A 14,123-nucleotide genomic window follows, 5' to 3' on the forward strand; every position below is an offset into this window, starting at 1 on the left:
AAGAGTAGCTTCATCCGCACTAAGAGTAGCTTCATCATCCGATGATTCCATGTGGAGAGAAAACTCACTGCCTGAATCTTCCCCTCCCTCCTCTGCCTCAGATGCAGAGTCAGTCTTTGAACCATGGTCAGAGGAAGACTCAAAAAGCATACCAACAACCTGCTGAGCAGTAATCCTGCGGCTAGCCATTATCCTTACTAACAAAGGAGACTGCACAAACAAGTCAACAACAACCAACACTGTGCAAAATAAGTAAGTAAAAAAAATGTGTGCCTTTACCACAAAGATCTATATACTCAAAAACTATCTGATTCACTTGCAAGAGACAGCTACACTCACCAGCACCTACTCTGCAGAGACGCAGCAAAAACCAACGATATCCCACTAGAAAGAAAAAAACAAAACCAATTACTCACAAGGCAACAAAATACACATCGAGCACAAATGCAAAAAGTTTTGACACTCAAAAAACAGAAGCCAAACATACTGCTATTATTACACCATTTGCAAAAAACACATTCATGCAGACAAATGAAACTCATGTACATTGTACAAAAAAAAGTCTCTTACCAAACACATGCAACTACACAAACAGCAGAACCACCAGTAACGAAACCGCAACCTGGAACAGTCTAAAGAGCAAAAGCCTTGAACTAGAACAAAAAGGGAGAAATAAAGCATTACAATTGTAATTCACAAGTAATAAAACAATTGACGTTATAACACGCTATGTCACTACCCAATTGGTCAATCGGCAAGATGGGCCTTCAAATAGGGCTAAGAAAAATGGGGGTGATCTTGCCCAAGGGATCGGGTGAGGTTGTCTGCCAGGCCAATCTGTCCCTCAGGTGGGGCAGAAAACAGCAGACAGAAATGTGCCCCGCTTGCAAAAGTAATAAATCCCTGGTGCCTAGTAGGGTTTTCTGCCTCCCCCCCGCCTAGGGCAGAATGGCCAAAAAAAGGGGCAGATCTGTCCCCAGTAGCGGCAGAAAAAACATTAACCAAATGTTACCCCCATGGAAGCAACCATGTCGCTTCCATTACACACAAAACAAAATCAAATCTCTGGTGCCTAGTGGGGTTTTCTGCAGGGGCAGAAAGGGCAAAAAAAGGTCTGATTTGCCCCCGGGGGGGCAGAAAACACATATAAAATAAATCTGCCCCCTGGAAGCGACCCTTGGCCAAGGGGTTGCTTCCTTTTTAATTTAAAAGAAGTCCCTGGTGTTTAGTGGGGTATTCTGCCCCCCCCCCGGGCAGAAAGGCAAAAAAACAGGCCAAGCTGCCCGGGGGGGGGGGGGGGAGGGGGCAGAATACGCATACAAAAAATATATTGCCCCCTGGAAGCGACCAACTAAGTTTTACATAACACCCTGTGGTCTAGTCGGGAGTGGCAGCGGAAGATCTTCCGCTGCCACCCCCCTTTGTGCCAACATGTTGGGCTGCCTATGGGGGGAGCGCCAGAACTTCCCCCATGGGTGGGTGCCATGACGGAGCGGTTTCGTCATGAGCATAGCCCAACCGATGCTCATGACGGAATTGCTCCGTCATGAGCATCGAAGGGGTTAAAGATGTTTTTGCGTCAGTGGAGCTGCCCTGAAACTGCAGAGCGCCCTGTTAGTGCCATAAACCCCTATGGCCAGACCTTGCCAGGCATCGCATAGTGTACTCTGAAGGTGCTTTAAGTCTACCTCGTGCTGGGACTTGACGATCCTCTCCATAGTGGCTCAGCCCCCTACTACACTGCATCAGCTCCTCTAAGTATTTGTTGCAACATACAGGGAAGTGTGGAGTAAATCACCCTCCATCTCATCACCATGATCCATAACCCAGACTACATGATTGAATAGGGCACAGCTTTCACAACTGTGCGGCACCATGATGACGGATAGCGGCTTGCACCTGATGCAATCCAATAGCCTAATCCAGAAAATCTTGTAGTGTGAAATATGGAGGTGCCCTTTTCTGCTTGGCGGGTCTCTTCTAGGCGGGCCCCTGCCTACAGAGCTGTGCCCACCCTATGATTCTGTGCTTCCACATTATGCAGGAAGGGTGGATTTGACCAACCCCTCTGCCACTCGAGGCCCTTCTCTGCAGACAATTGCCGCTCCTCTGTAACTGGAATATCTGTCACCTTGCAGATGATAGACAGTCCCGGTGTCAGTCAGACACATTATCTCACAGCACTATTATCCCAGGGCTGAAATCCTCATTGCCTCATGCACCTGGGTTGTGAGAACAAGTATTGAGTGCCTGAGTGTCCACTGTGTACTTGTGGCTCATCAATCATGGCCATTACATTTATATCTTCCTGATGATTTGCTCCATCTGCGAGTGCCCCCAAACCATAACTCTAAATGCTCTCAGACACTTTGAATCCAACTCCCTTCACCACAGTGGGTGCAGACCTTGGCCCCTAAAGATCGATGGTCAGTCATTATTGCTTCTGCACTTGTCACTCCAGTCCTTGGGACAATGGTATGCACCAGAGCCAAAGTGGCAGACCCACTGGAACAATCCCAAACTCACTCCATATCATCTGACTGCTTCCTTGTATTGACTACGGAAGACTTTATCCCACCAATTGTACCAGGCCATCAATAGATAAGATAGATGCCATACTTCAAGTGATCAGAGTCTCCAGAATGCTATCGAACAACGATTGGGTGTCTTACCACAGACACCAGTCATCTCAAAGACGATAATAAAAAAATTGAGTGACATAGTCAAATCAAACAAAATGGCCATTACCTCACTGACTCCTTGGTAAAATAAACAATCTAAGGCCATGACCCTCCTACAGCGGCAAATGGAAACTTTGCAGGAGCATGCAAAAGATGTGGAGGGGCAAGCACACCGTAATAATGTCAGGATAATTGGTATACCAGAGGGACAAAACGCCGTAATACCACACAATTTATCCAGGATCGGCTCTGCAACCAAGTAGCACCGACAGGCCTGTCCGAACTGTTTACGGTGGAAAGAGCACATAGAGTGCCTACAAGGAGACTAGCTCCAGGTAAACCACCTTGACCGTTTGTAGCCCGTATACTAAATTACAAGGATAGAGACGCACTTCTCAGAACTGAGAGGGACAACAAGCTGATCCTCATGGATAATTTCCGTATCCCCATTTATCCTGATTATATACTTGCAGTTCAACGTAAAAGATCATCCTACCAAGCAGTAAGGAAACAACTGCACACTGTAAGAATTAAATTTGCCTTATTATTTCCAGCCAGGCTCAAAGTGATCCATGAGCAGGATACTCAACTAGTGTGGCACTGGGTGGAGCAACACTTCTCCAACTCCCGGAGACCCAGCACATCACAATCCATGATGCCCAAACTGCAGAGACCGCTCGCAGCCGAAGAGGAAGGGCACTTATCAATGCCTGGAAAGGTATAGCTCCATCTCTACAACAAGCATGAGAAAGTCAAATAGCTGCACTGCTATCCGCATCCAATTATTCCAATTATCAGTCCCCGTCTCTGATTAGACAGTGCAACAGAATCCGACTCAGGAGGTAGCTACGCACTGTTTCGATCGTTCATGCTACAGATGGCTGACAAACTGTTGGGCTAAGCACTATGTAAGTACCTTGTTCTTTTGGGAATACCCTTGACATCAAGCAGGAAACAAGGAACCCATAAAATACCAGCACTATTGACTTGTTATTCTGCTGGGAAACTGTTTCCCCTCCCCACCAGATGAGCTACTATCCATTATCAAAACTACTACCTACATTGCATAAAGCCCACGCATGCTCAGCATCCTCAGACGATCTGTTGAACTCTATTTCCAGCTCAATCAAAGCCATTCTTCCATATTTGCATTCTCATCCATTACTGCTCAACCTATCGCTGATGATGTGCATAATCCTATAATTTGTTCATTACTGAGTACAACCAGATAAACACTCTGCATGATTCCCTGTCTTCATGGTGACTTCTGACAGTGTGGTGCTTCTTTGATTTACCCTCTTGACGGCGTTCCGGGCCCGGGACGATGGCATTATAAAACTGGACTGCCTACACTAACTGAAAGACTCCCATAGGCTATAGGCCATGTACTTCAAGAGCTATAGCACAACATTTCTTGTTGTTTCTTGGTTTCTTTTACAGTATTGGTCGAAAGAGTTTCCTTCCCTGGACCTTGCATTGGGGGTTGTTTCTGGTTTTGTTCCTGTTTGCATATATATATAATATCGTCACTACAAGACAAGGTTGCTCTCAATCACCACTCCTCTTTATGTGGGCATTAGAACCCTTAGCACAACGATTCTGACATGACGCCCACATCTGAGGAATCCCAATATGGTCCACTACCTATGCAATATCATTGTATACTGATACTATGATTCTCTATGTGAATGATCTCCGCACGGATATGGCCAAGACTGCCAAAGTGATTGACACATTTGCAACACTCTTAGGGCTATATATCAACATCGAAAAATATTATGCATTCTAATTCAACGCTGTCTATGATAGGCCCTTCTTCTCCTTCAGCGACATGAATATACAAATTACGCCCCCTGCATTCCGATACCTGGGAATATAGGTTTATCGAGATAAGGTGGATGTTCTGAAGGGCAATCGTCCAAATACCATCACTGCTCTTAAGTCCCAAATCAGTTTCTGGAATACTCTACCACTCGCGGTGACGGCCAACTATAGTCCTTGGCAAAATGGTGATGTTCCTACATCTACTTTATCATACTGGCTGTAATTCCTGCTCACATTTTCAAATTACTCAATAACCTGTTAATTGATCTAACATGGGGCAATAGCCGCTGCAGGGTTAGTTTAAACCAAACTTCAATTGACGCCTGACAGAGGGGATATGGGTGCCGCAGATTTCAAATTGTACTATTTAGCTGGGAAACTGCAGTGGCTGTCATACCAGCTGGTCAGACATCGGCTACACCATAGCCATGCTACATTGAAGCAACCTCCATAGTATATTCTGTCCAGGCTCCTCCTTACCAGCTGACAGCCCTCTACTACCGCGGATGGCCTTTGCATACTGGAAAATGGCACTTGACTGCACCGCTCCTCAAGTACCCTATGCTCCAAACATACCCCTCCTCAGTCTCCCCACCGTATCTGGGAACCAGACTGTGACTGTGAAAAGATTACAACCCTGGATGCAAGGGCGGGTTACCAGGTTAGGCTACCTTTTTACGAATGGCCTCCTTCTGAACCATATTTATTTAGTCACATCCAAGGCCTGCTGAACACACTTTTCTTGACTCATGCCAGCGTCACCTGGTATGTGCGGTTTTACAGGGTGCCCGAATGCTCTAAACCCCGACACATGAATTAGTCCAGGCACCACATACAATGGGAAATGCAAGACACCTGATGCGCTGGATAAAGCGGGGCCTTCGTACACACCTTCTGCTTTCTCTGTCCACATTACGAATGCAAAGGGAGGACAACTTGTCCCGTGGCCTTCAAGACAAGGAATGGGCCTTCCTTCTAGAATATCCCAGGAAAGTCTCACGTAATTACCAATTTAAATTCATTCAATTTTCCATATAACATCGGGCTAACCTCAAGCTGCACAGAATCCACACCATGTTCCCTTCAGCCCCATCTACATGACTGCGGTGTCAGGCCCCAGATGCCAAATTTCTGCACTTGTATGGGACAGCCCCTAATTATCGCCTTACTAGGCACACATTAGTGCCACCCTGGGGGAACTCACTGAACTGAACTACTGGCAATAGATGAAGCACTGCATTTTAGGCCTCTTTCTGAGACCCAAAGGACATAAAGTGATGGCTCGTTTTGTGGAGCTCGTGCTCTTGTTAGCAAAACGCCTATTAACAACCTGCTGGGAATCCTCAACATCACCTTTAGTTTCCCAATGGCGAGCAGAAGTAGAGAAATAGGGACTTGCAGAGATTGGGGCATTGTGCCGAGAAGAGTACAGCGGTCTAAGGAAGAAGCCCATAGCCTAGAATGGGATGCAGTATTGGAATCCTTCAAAGCATTGGACCCGATAGATAATTAGAATGCACAACCCGCACACCTCAGCAGAAATCCACTATCACCTGCATTGCACCAAGACTACAGCACCACATGTGTGATACACAAGGGCAGCATACCAGTAGGAGTGAACTGGGTCTAACTCCCCATGCTGCAACTGAGACCGGAACCAGGCATACTCCTAGTTTCTGTTGATTATACTCCCACCACGCCATCATGGTTAGGCTAATGCAACAGACACACTTCTGTTCACTATGGCAATGTCTAGTTTATGGGTGGGTAGGGGGTATTAGTTTGAACAAGTCTTTATTTGTATTTTTAAGTGCACCTTGATGAATCCACGGCACTGTTCAGTAAATGCTATAATGTTGGGTATGATACTATGCTGTAAGATGCTTAACAAGACCACTTCTAATGCACGTTAATGTAATGTGTTGAACTGCTGTGGTTTATCAGAATTTGTCACCAGTGTCTATGAAAAAATGCAATTCAGTTTGTTTTACAAAAAATATGTCTAATTAACCTTTGCACCACTGCACGCGAACCCACAACGTCATGTTTTTAGTAACTTTTGACCTGTCTGAATTAGAATATTTTTGTTGCTAAAATCTGCAGATTATACAGCAGCAGATGCATTAAGTGGCAAATTCGGCAAATCCATATTTAGGTGAAAAAAGCAATGGCTGTGGAATCGCATAATTCCAGTGGGCCTGGCTATATTCTTTCTGTGGGACAGAAAATATAGCATTCCTGATATCTAGATTGACACCACCAGAGCTTGAACTACAGCTATGAAGTGTTGGCATAGGCCATGACATTGGACCATTTTGCTTTCTAAGCAGTTGGAAAGAGGTTATTGGTTTTAGCTTGAAGTTATGTTGGTTCATAGCAAATCTTTACTTGATGGGGTAACGAAGGGACTTTGAGAACTGTACCAGGAAGAGGCAGGGATGTTGTGATTAAAGATAGTTTATAGTTATCTGGAACAGGAGAGAAAGAGGAAGACCATTTGAAGTATAAGAAGAGCAATTCAGATTTAGATGGAGTAGGTTAATGGCATGGGAAGAAATCCAGCTATTCAGATTATTGAGGAAAATGTTTAGGCTTAAAAAATAAGAGGAATTAGAGATTTTCAGGTAGATATGTTTCTGGTCTGCATGTTCATGAATGCAATCATGTTATCTTGTAGCAATGTTCATATCAACATCATACCAGGTTGGTACACCCAGCGTTTAATTCATAAACAAATATGTGCAGTGGCCCACTGTTTTTCTTAGAAAGCCACTTCAGTGCTGCTGAATGCCGGGGGTGCTGAAAGGCAAGGGGGCTAAGTCTTGATTCTATCTGATGCTTGTTTCTTCCTCCACCTACACTCTCAAACTCTTTATCAGAACTGCTCATGTTCCTGGATTTATCCTCTTGTAACTATTTACTTCTTTCTCTTCCCCATTCTTTCTCACTTTTCTGCCTTCCTGTCTCTTGCTCTCAGCCAAAGTCTGATGATGAAAAATAAGTCCCAGTCCAAAACAATGAGTGCCAGTGCCCACAATGTGTAACCTGTAGCAGGAATTAAGCACTGAGTACACCACGACTAACCAGTAACTGAAATTTAAATGCAAGGAATGAAGAGAATCAGTTTAATGCTTGACCCCTCAATCCGCATCCTGGAGGAAGAGTAGTAGGTTTGCGATCAATGGTGTCAAATTCTGCTGAAAGCTTGCAGCCAGATGTCAACTTTATCTAAAATATTTAGGATTTCATAACAAATTTGAAAGGTTGATGTTTCGGGAAGCCAGTTAAAAGGAGTTTAGGATCTTATTGTCGGAGTGTTGTGATAGAAGTCATGGAGAGTCAACCTTCGCCATGATTTTCTCAGGAAGAGAAGTTTGCAGACCGGTCTTAGGCCATGAAACCCAGCGGGTTTGAGGTGTAGTTTCATGAGTAGAGGTCCCTATTTGGCCAATTTGGGGGAGAAGGGAACAAGACCTCTTATAGGGATGAATTAATGAGACTTAGAATAAGTGGACCCGATTCACAGAACTAACTTAAGACAAAATCCTAAACTTACTACCATTTTGGTATTCTCAGAAGGCACTTACTCATTTTGGTATTCACAGAAGACACTTACTCATTTCGGTATTCACAGAAGTTAGGAGTCCTAACTTTAGGACTCCTAAATGCATTCTGTGAATACCGAAAGTCTTAAAGTTAGGATTTTTCTCAGTTTAGGAGTAGTAAAGTTAGGACTCCTAACTTTACTACTCCTAAACTGAGAAAAATCCTAACTTTAAGACTTTCGGTATTCACAGAAGGCATTTAGGAGTCCTAAAGTCTCTACCATTGTTTTTCTTTTTTTTCTTTTTAGTGTTTTTTAGAGCGCAAACTTGACCCGTGAGGGTATCGGAGCGCTTTACAAGGTTTACACAAACAAAAATGTACAGAAGTGAACAAAAAAGCTTTAAAAATACGGCAGTATACAAAATGATTGGAGAGGGGCAGGGGTGCTGGACACATAGGGGAAAGAGGGACGTGTGTGTGGCTACAAATACAGGTAATCAGTATAAAATCCCACAGTTTCTTGGTGGAGTGAGTAGGTGATCTGAGGACCAAGTGATACTCTTAGATTAGTCAGGCTCTCTGTGGTGGTTGAAGGTAGAGATTAGGTGAGGAATTTTCCCATGAGGAAAGTTTTGGCCTCCTTTTTGAAAAATGCCAGAGAAGGTATTCTTCTGATGGCGGGTGAGAGAGAGTTCCAAATTCTTGGTGCGGCCCCGGAGAAAGCCCGATTGTAAGTTTTTTTTTTTCCCCGAAAGCGGGCCGGTTAGAGCAAGAGGTCTCTGGCGGAACGGGAGTTCCTGCTTCCTCCTGAGACCACTAGTTTCTGTGCAAGATGAGCAGGGGAGTTTGCGTATAGAGCTTTGTGTGTAATGCAAGCCAGTTTCAGCTGTATTCTGGCCTCTAAGGGGAGCCAGTTCAAAGCTTTCAGATGTGGAGTGATGTGGTCGAATTTCCTAGTGCCGGTAAGTCTTCTGGCGGCCGCGTTGAGGCAGGCTTTTAAAGGTGCCAGGGAGATCTTGGGTAAACCAGAGAGGGTGGAGCAGCCATATTCCAGCCTAGAGATGACTAGTGCTTGGACTGCCATTTTTAGGTCGGGAGCATCAATGAAGGGTTTCAGCTTCCCTAGGTAGCTCAGGTGGAACCTGGCTGATTTAGCCATTGAGTTAATGTGGTCCCGCATGTTCAGGTTGCAGTTGAGGATTATTCCCAGAGATTTGGCCGAGTCCACAATGGTCGGTGGGCAGTTTAAGGCTGTAATGGCCTTGATCCACATCTGAATCTCCGGGTTGGCTTTTGTAGGGGATATTAGGAGAAATTTGGTTTTCTTTGCGTTGAGTTTGAGTTGGTTAGAGGCGAGCCATTGGACGGTTAGATTCAGGGCCTCATTCAGGGAGAGGATCTCCTTGAGCGATGAAATTTTAATGTATATTTGGGTGTCGTCAGCGTACATATGGTAGGAGATGTTAGCGGTGCGAAGAACTTCGGTAAGCGGCTCTAAGTGGAGATTAAAGAGGGTGGGGGACAGGGTTGATCCTTGGGGACTCCAACCGTGACCGGGGAGGGAGCTGATAGGTTGCCGTTAATTAGGAATCTCTGTGATCGGTTGTGGAGGAAGGACCTGAACCATTCTAAAACAGAGCCATCCAAGCCCATCCTGAGTTTGAGGCGTTTGAGTAATTTTTCATGGTTGACCGTGTCGAAAGCCGAGGATAGATCTAGAAGGATTAGAAGGCAAGTTTTGGTCTAGGGCTTGGAGGGCATCGTCCACGATGTGGAGCATGGTAGTTTCAGTGCTGTGCCCCGGTCTGAATCCAGATTGGAAGTCATCGAGTAGGTGGAAGTTGTTGATGTGTTGACTTAGTTGCAGTTGAACACACTTCTCTAACACTTTGGCTAACAGAGGGATATTGGAGATAAGTCTGAAGTTGTCAGGCGAGGCTGGATCCAGCTATGTTTTTTTTAAAATGGGGAGGACTTGGCCATCTTTCAGCGAGTCAGGAATCGATCCCTGTTGGAGAGAGGCGTTGATTATCGCAGTCCAGCTAGGAACAATGGATTGTGTGGCAGCAGCGAGACAGTTGGAAGGTAGGGGGTCATTAACGTGATTATTCGGGTTTAAGGTAGAGAGGATTTTAGAGACGGAGTCTTCGTCATAGTACTTGAAGTCGGTCCAGCGTGCTTGATTTTTAGGTGAGATAAAGAATGGGGGGATTGATTCAGTAAGGGTAACAGAGGCCGGAATCAGTTTTATAACTATATACACATGTGTTTGCCTCTGAGCCCATAAATCACCACGTTATTTTGTCTTTCAGTCCTTTTTATTGACTGAGAGTATCAATCTTATTTTTCTTTTTTACATTTGCTTTAAACAGAGTAAACTCTTCATCATTAGACTTCTTTATATCTTACATTATTCACACATTTATCCTGTACATATTATTTACACATTTTGACAAAAACATAAAACAAATGGTGTGACGTTTGTGCAAATTAAATCTCCACTGGTTTGTTTTTCTTCACAATACAGTACAGAATTGTCCAACTATTTACATCTTAGGGACCTTAAATAAAATGGTCCTCAAATTTCTTAGTCTTTTTTGGTCCTAAGCAGGGTCAGAAACACTCGTTATGATGCTTTTATGAGGGAACCTTAGATTTGTTATATTTCCTGTTCTGGGGAAGCAGGGACACTTTGTTAACTTTCCCTGTATATTCTGGTTCTCTGCTTGTCTGTAGCCTACGCGTTTCGACCTTTGTGTGTGGACCTGCGATTTCTTGGTAAGGTCTTCTTCAGGGCTTGTTGTATTGTTGGGTGGACATCTTTCTCCTGTAAGGGTGACAGTGTGCCTTATTTTCAATATGCATACTTTATAATACGTCTTAATAGAAAGTCACATAAAGTGGACTTACGTACCGTGTTTTCTAGTGTACAAGTTTATCTTGGACTGGCAATATCCTTTGTCCTGTAGGGATATATGTATCTTTGTTAGGACAAGGTTGTCTAAATGGGCTTAAAACATCTCCATCTTGTTATAAGCCGATTTCAATTTTTTGTGTATGAGAACCTACCCAGCTGTGTTCCGAGTTGAGGGGAATGCTGATTCAATTCCGTGCTGGCTTCCGCTCTGTCTATTCCTATGGTTTCCGGTAGCTGTTGAAGTTTTTTAGAGAAAGACCTTTATTTTAGTGGTTCGCAAGAGGCAACTCGTTTCTACATTATTGACATGCATCTAACCCGTACTTAGGTCCCTCCACCTACTGCGTGGGAAAAGGGGGTTGTTTTATATGTGCGAGGAACAGTTAGTTTCTTTTAGTGATAATGGTCCTTTATTTGTGCGAGGGACAGTTAGTTTCTTTTAAGTAATAAGGGTCCTACACCCTGCTCTTATCGTAAGTCCATAACGTATTGTGGCAAGGCTGGCTCGAGTTCTATTCTTGTTTCCTATCTGTGAACCTTCGTCCCACACCCTTTTGTGGTGTTAGTCTTGACGTCTAGTTCTATATTCCGTTAAATCTTACTTGTCGGAAGAGAGGGGATCTTCGATTTTCATATTCTTGCCGCTCGTTCTCTCCGCGTCCTCGCCGTTGTGGAGCTTCTGGTGTTCCTGTACTCAGCTCTTTTGATTGGTTTGACGTATGCGTGACGTGCCAACGTCCTACGTCATGTCGTTCCTGTTGCACGGAACCCTCCGGGAAGACCCATAATCTCAGGGGTTAATTCCATTTTAGAACGACCTGCAAAATATGTGGACACCTTTCTAAAACCCCTCATATGGGACACCCCAAGTTACATAAAGGATACCATGCAAGCAATCAATATGCTGGAAAATCAACCCTTTGATGAAGATAACGAAATATTAGTAACGTTGGATATCGTGAGTCTGTACTCAAACATCCCACAAGAAGACGGTATTGAAGCTCTAGAAGTCTTTCTAGAAAAACGACCTAGACCATACATTGTACCCACCTCTTCGATATTACAGCTAGCAGAAATATGTCTAAAACATAACTTTTTTACATTCAATGACATACAATTCCTACAAACCATGGGTACAGCTATGGGTTGTCCCTTCGCGCCGGTAATGTCTATAATGTTTATGGCCCTATTTGAAGAGAAGTGGATTTATAATAACAACCCCCACGATGGACACATTAAAATCTGGCGTCGATATATCGACGATGTGTTCATGCTCTGGAGAGGGAACGAAGAACAACTTGAAACATTTGTGACATGGCTCAATGACAGAAATCAAAACATACAATTCACCATGAATTTCAATAAAACAGAGATGAATTTCCTTGATATCCTGGTGAAACATGAAGATGGTCATCTATATACTACACTATTTACAAAAAAAACTGATAGAAACACTTTTTTACATTTTTCAAGTTTCCACCAGCGCAATCTACGCGAGAATTTACCGTTCAGTCAATTCCTAAGGATAAGGCGTAATTGCTCAAAACAGGAAGACTACTTTAAAAACGCGACAGAACTTCTTGAAAAATTGAAAATGCGAAATTATCCGAAAAAGCTTCTGAAGAAAGCATTGAAAAGAGCCTGGTATACTCCTCGTGAGTCTCTCCTCACTCCAAAAGACAAGAAGGAAGATACACCACTGGTCTGTGTAACAACATTCTCAGGATGCACCAATGAAATACAGAAAATCATCTGAAAAAATTGGAACACAGTCAAGGATTTGTCACCATTCAAACAAATACCTATATTTGCTTTGAAAAAAAACACGAGCATAAAAGAGAAGCTAGTACGTGCAAACACAACCATGTCAAAACCAGAAACAACACTAAGAACTATGTGGTCATTGCCACCAATCAAAGAACACAGAAAATGTGGGAACTGTACCTCGTGCGAAAGCACTCTTGAAGGAACAAAATTTACATATGGCACCAGGTTCATCAATCATGAAAACTTCACGAACTGTAACACCCACAATGTCATATATTGTGTGGTTTGTCCGTGCTCATTAGCATATATCGGAAAAACGTCCCAAGCTGTAAAAAACAGGATTTCCCAACACAGGTCGCGAATCAGATGCAGGATACCTAATGCACCCATGGTTGCACACTGCATTGAAAGAAATCATGGTCCTAATGAAATAAAATGGACAGTATTGCGCCACATAAAAGGAAAAAACACAGACTCTCGCCTATCCAAGACAGAAGCCAAAACTATAATGCTCTTGGGAACAATTGAAAACGGATTGAATGAGATGACAGAACTCGAAAACATATTATAGAGCAAATGTACACATGTTTTCTTCCACCTCTCAAATCTTCGGGCTAACCTTTGAAGTACAATGTGCACCAAAACATGCTGACTATTGACAAAACAAGCTAGAAATATCATTATATTACCTTATATAAAAAAAGTTATCTAATGTGCCAAGAAGCTCGGAACACCTGAAAATAGAAAAGTAGTTGCCTTCATGAAAAAAACGGAGAAAAAAAGAGTCAGTTCGTTACAACTACGAGAACGCTAGTAAAACTTTATCAATAAAACCAAAAAAAACATCACCATAGCAACACTGACGCGAAGACACACTACGAAAAAAGAGAGAAGGGCTTGAATCAAATATCACCCGTGCAACAGGAACGACATGACGTAGGACGTTGGCACGTCACGCATACGTCAAACCAATCAAAAGAGCCGAGTACAGGAACACCAGAAGCTCCACAACGGCGAGGACGCGGAGAGAACGAGCGGCAAGAATATGAAAATCGAAGATCCCCTCTCTTCCGACAAGTAAGATTTAACGGAATATAGAACTAGACGTCAAGACTAACACCACAAAAGGGTGTGGGACGAAGGTTCACAGATAGGAAACAAGAATAGAACTCGAGCCAGCATTGCCACAATACGTTATGGACTTACGATAAGAGCAGGGTGTAGGACCCTTATTACTTAAAAGAAACTAACTGTCCCTCGCACAAATAAAGGACCATTATCACTAAAAGAAACTAACTGTTCCTCGCACATATAAAACAACCCCCTTTTCCCACGCAGTAGGTGGAGGGACCTAAGTACGGGTTAGATTTATGTCAATAATGTAGAAA

The 14,123-nt window shown here is 43.6% G+C and overlaps 1 long non-coding RNA gene across 1 annotated transcript in view; it reads right to left on the bottom strand.

Moving 5' to 3' along the window:
- Positions 1-340: 340 nt before the first annotated feature.
- The window catches only part of LOC146856692 (uncharacterized), a 49,118-nt gene continuing 35,335 nt past the window's right edge, over positions 341-14,123 (bottom strand). The window contains exon 3 of the long non-coding RNA XR_014979489.1: positions 341-384. This is a non-coding gene — a long non-coding RNA (uncharacterized LOC146856692). The remainder of the gene's footprint in view (positions 385-14,123) is intronic.

Source organism: Triturus cristatus, chromosome 3_2 (genome assembly GCF_964204655.1).
Source record: "Triturus cristatus chromosome 3_2, aTriCri1.1, whole genome shotgun sequence".
Classification (NCBI taxonomy): domain Eukaryota; kingdom Metazoa; phylum Chordata; class Amphibia; order Caudata; family Salamandridae; genus Triturus; species Triturus cristatus.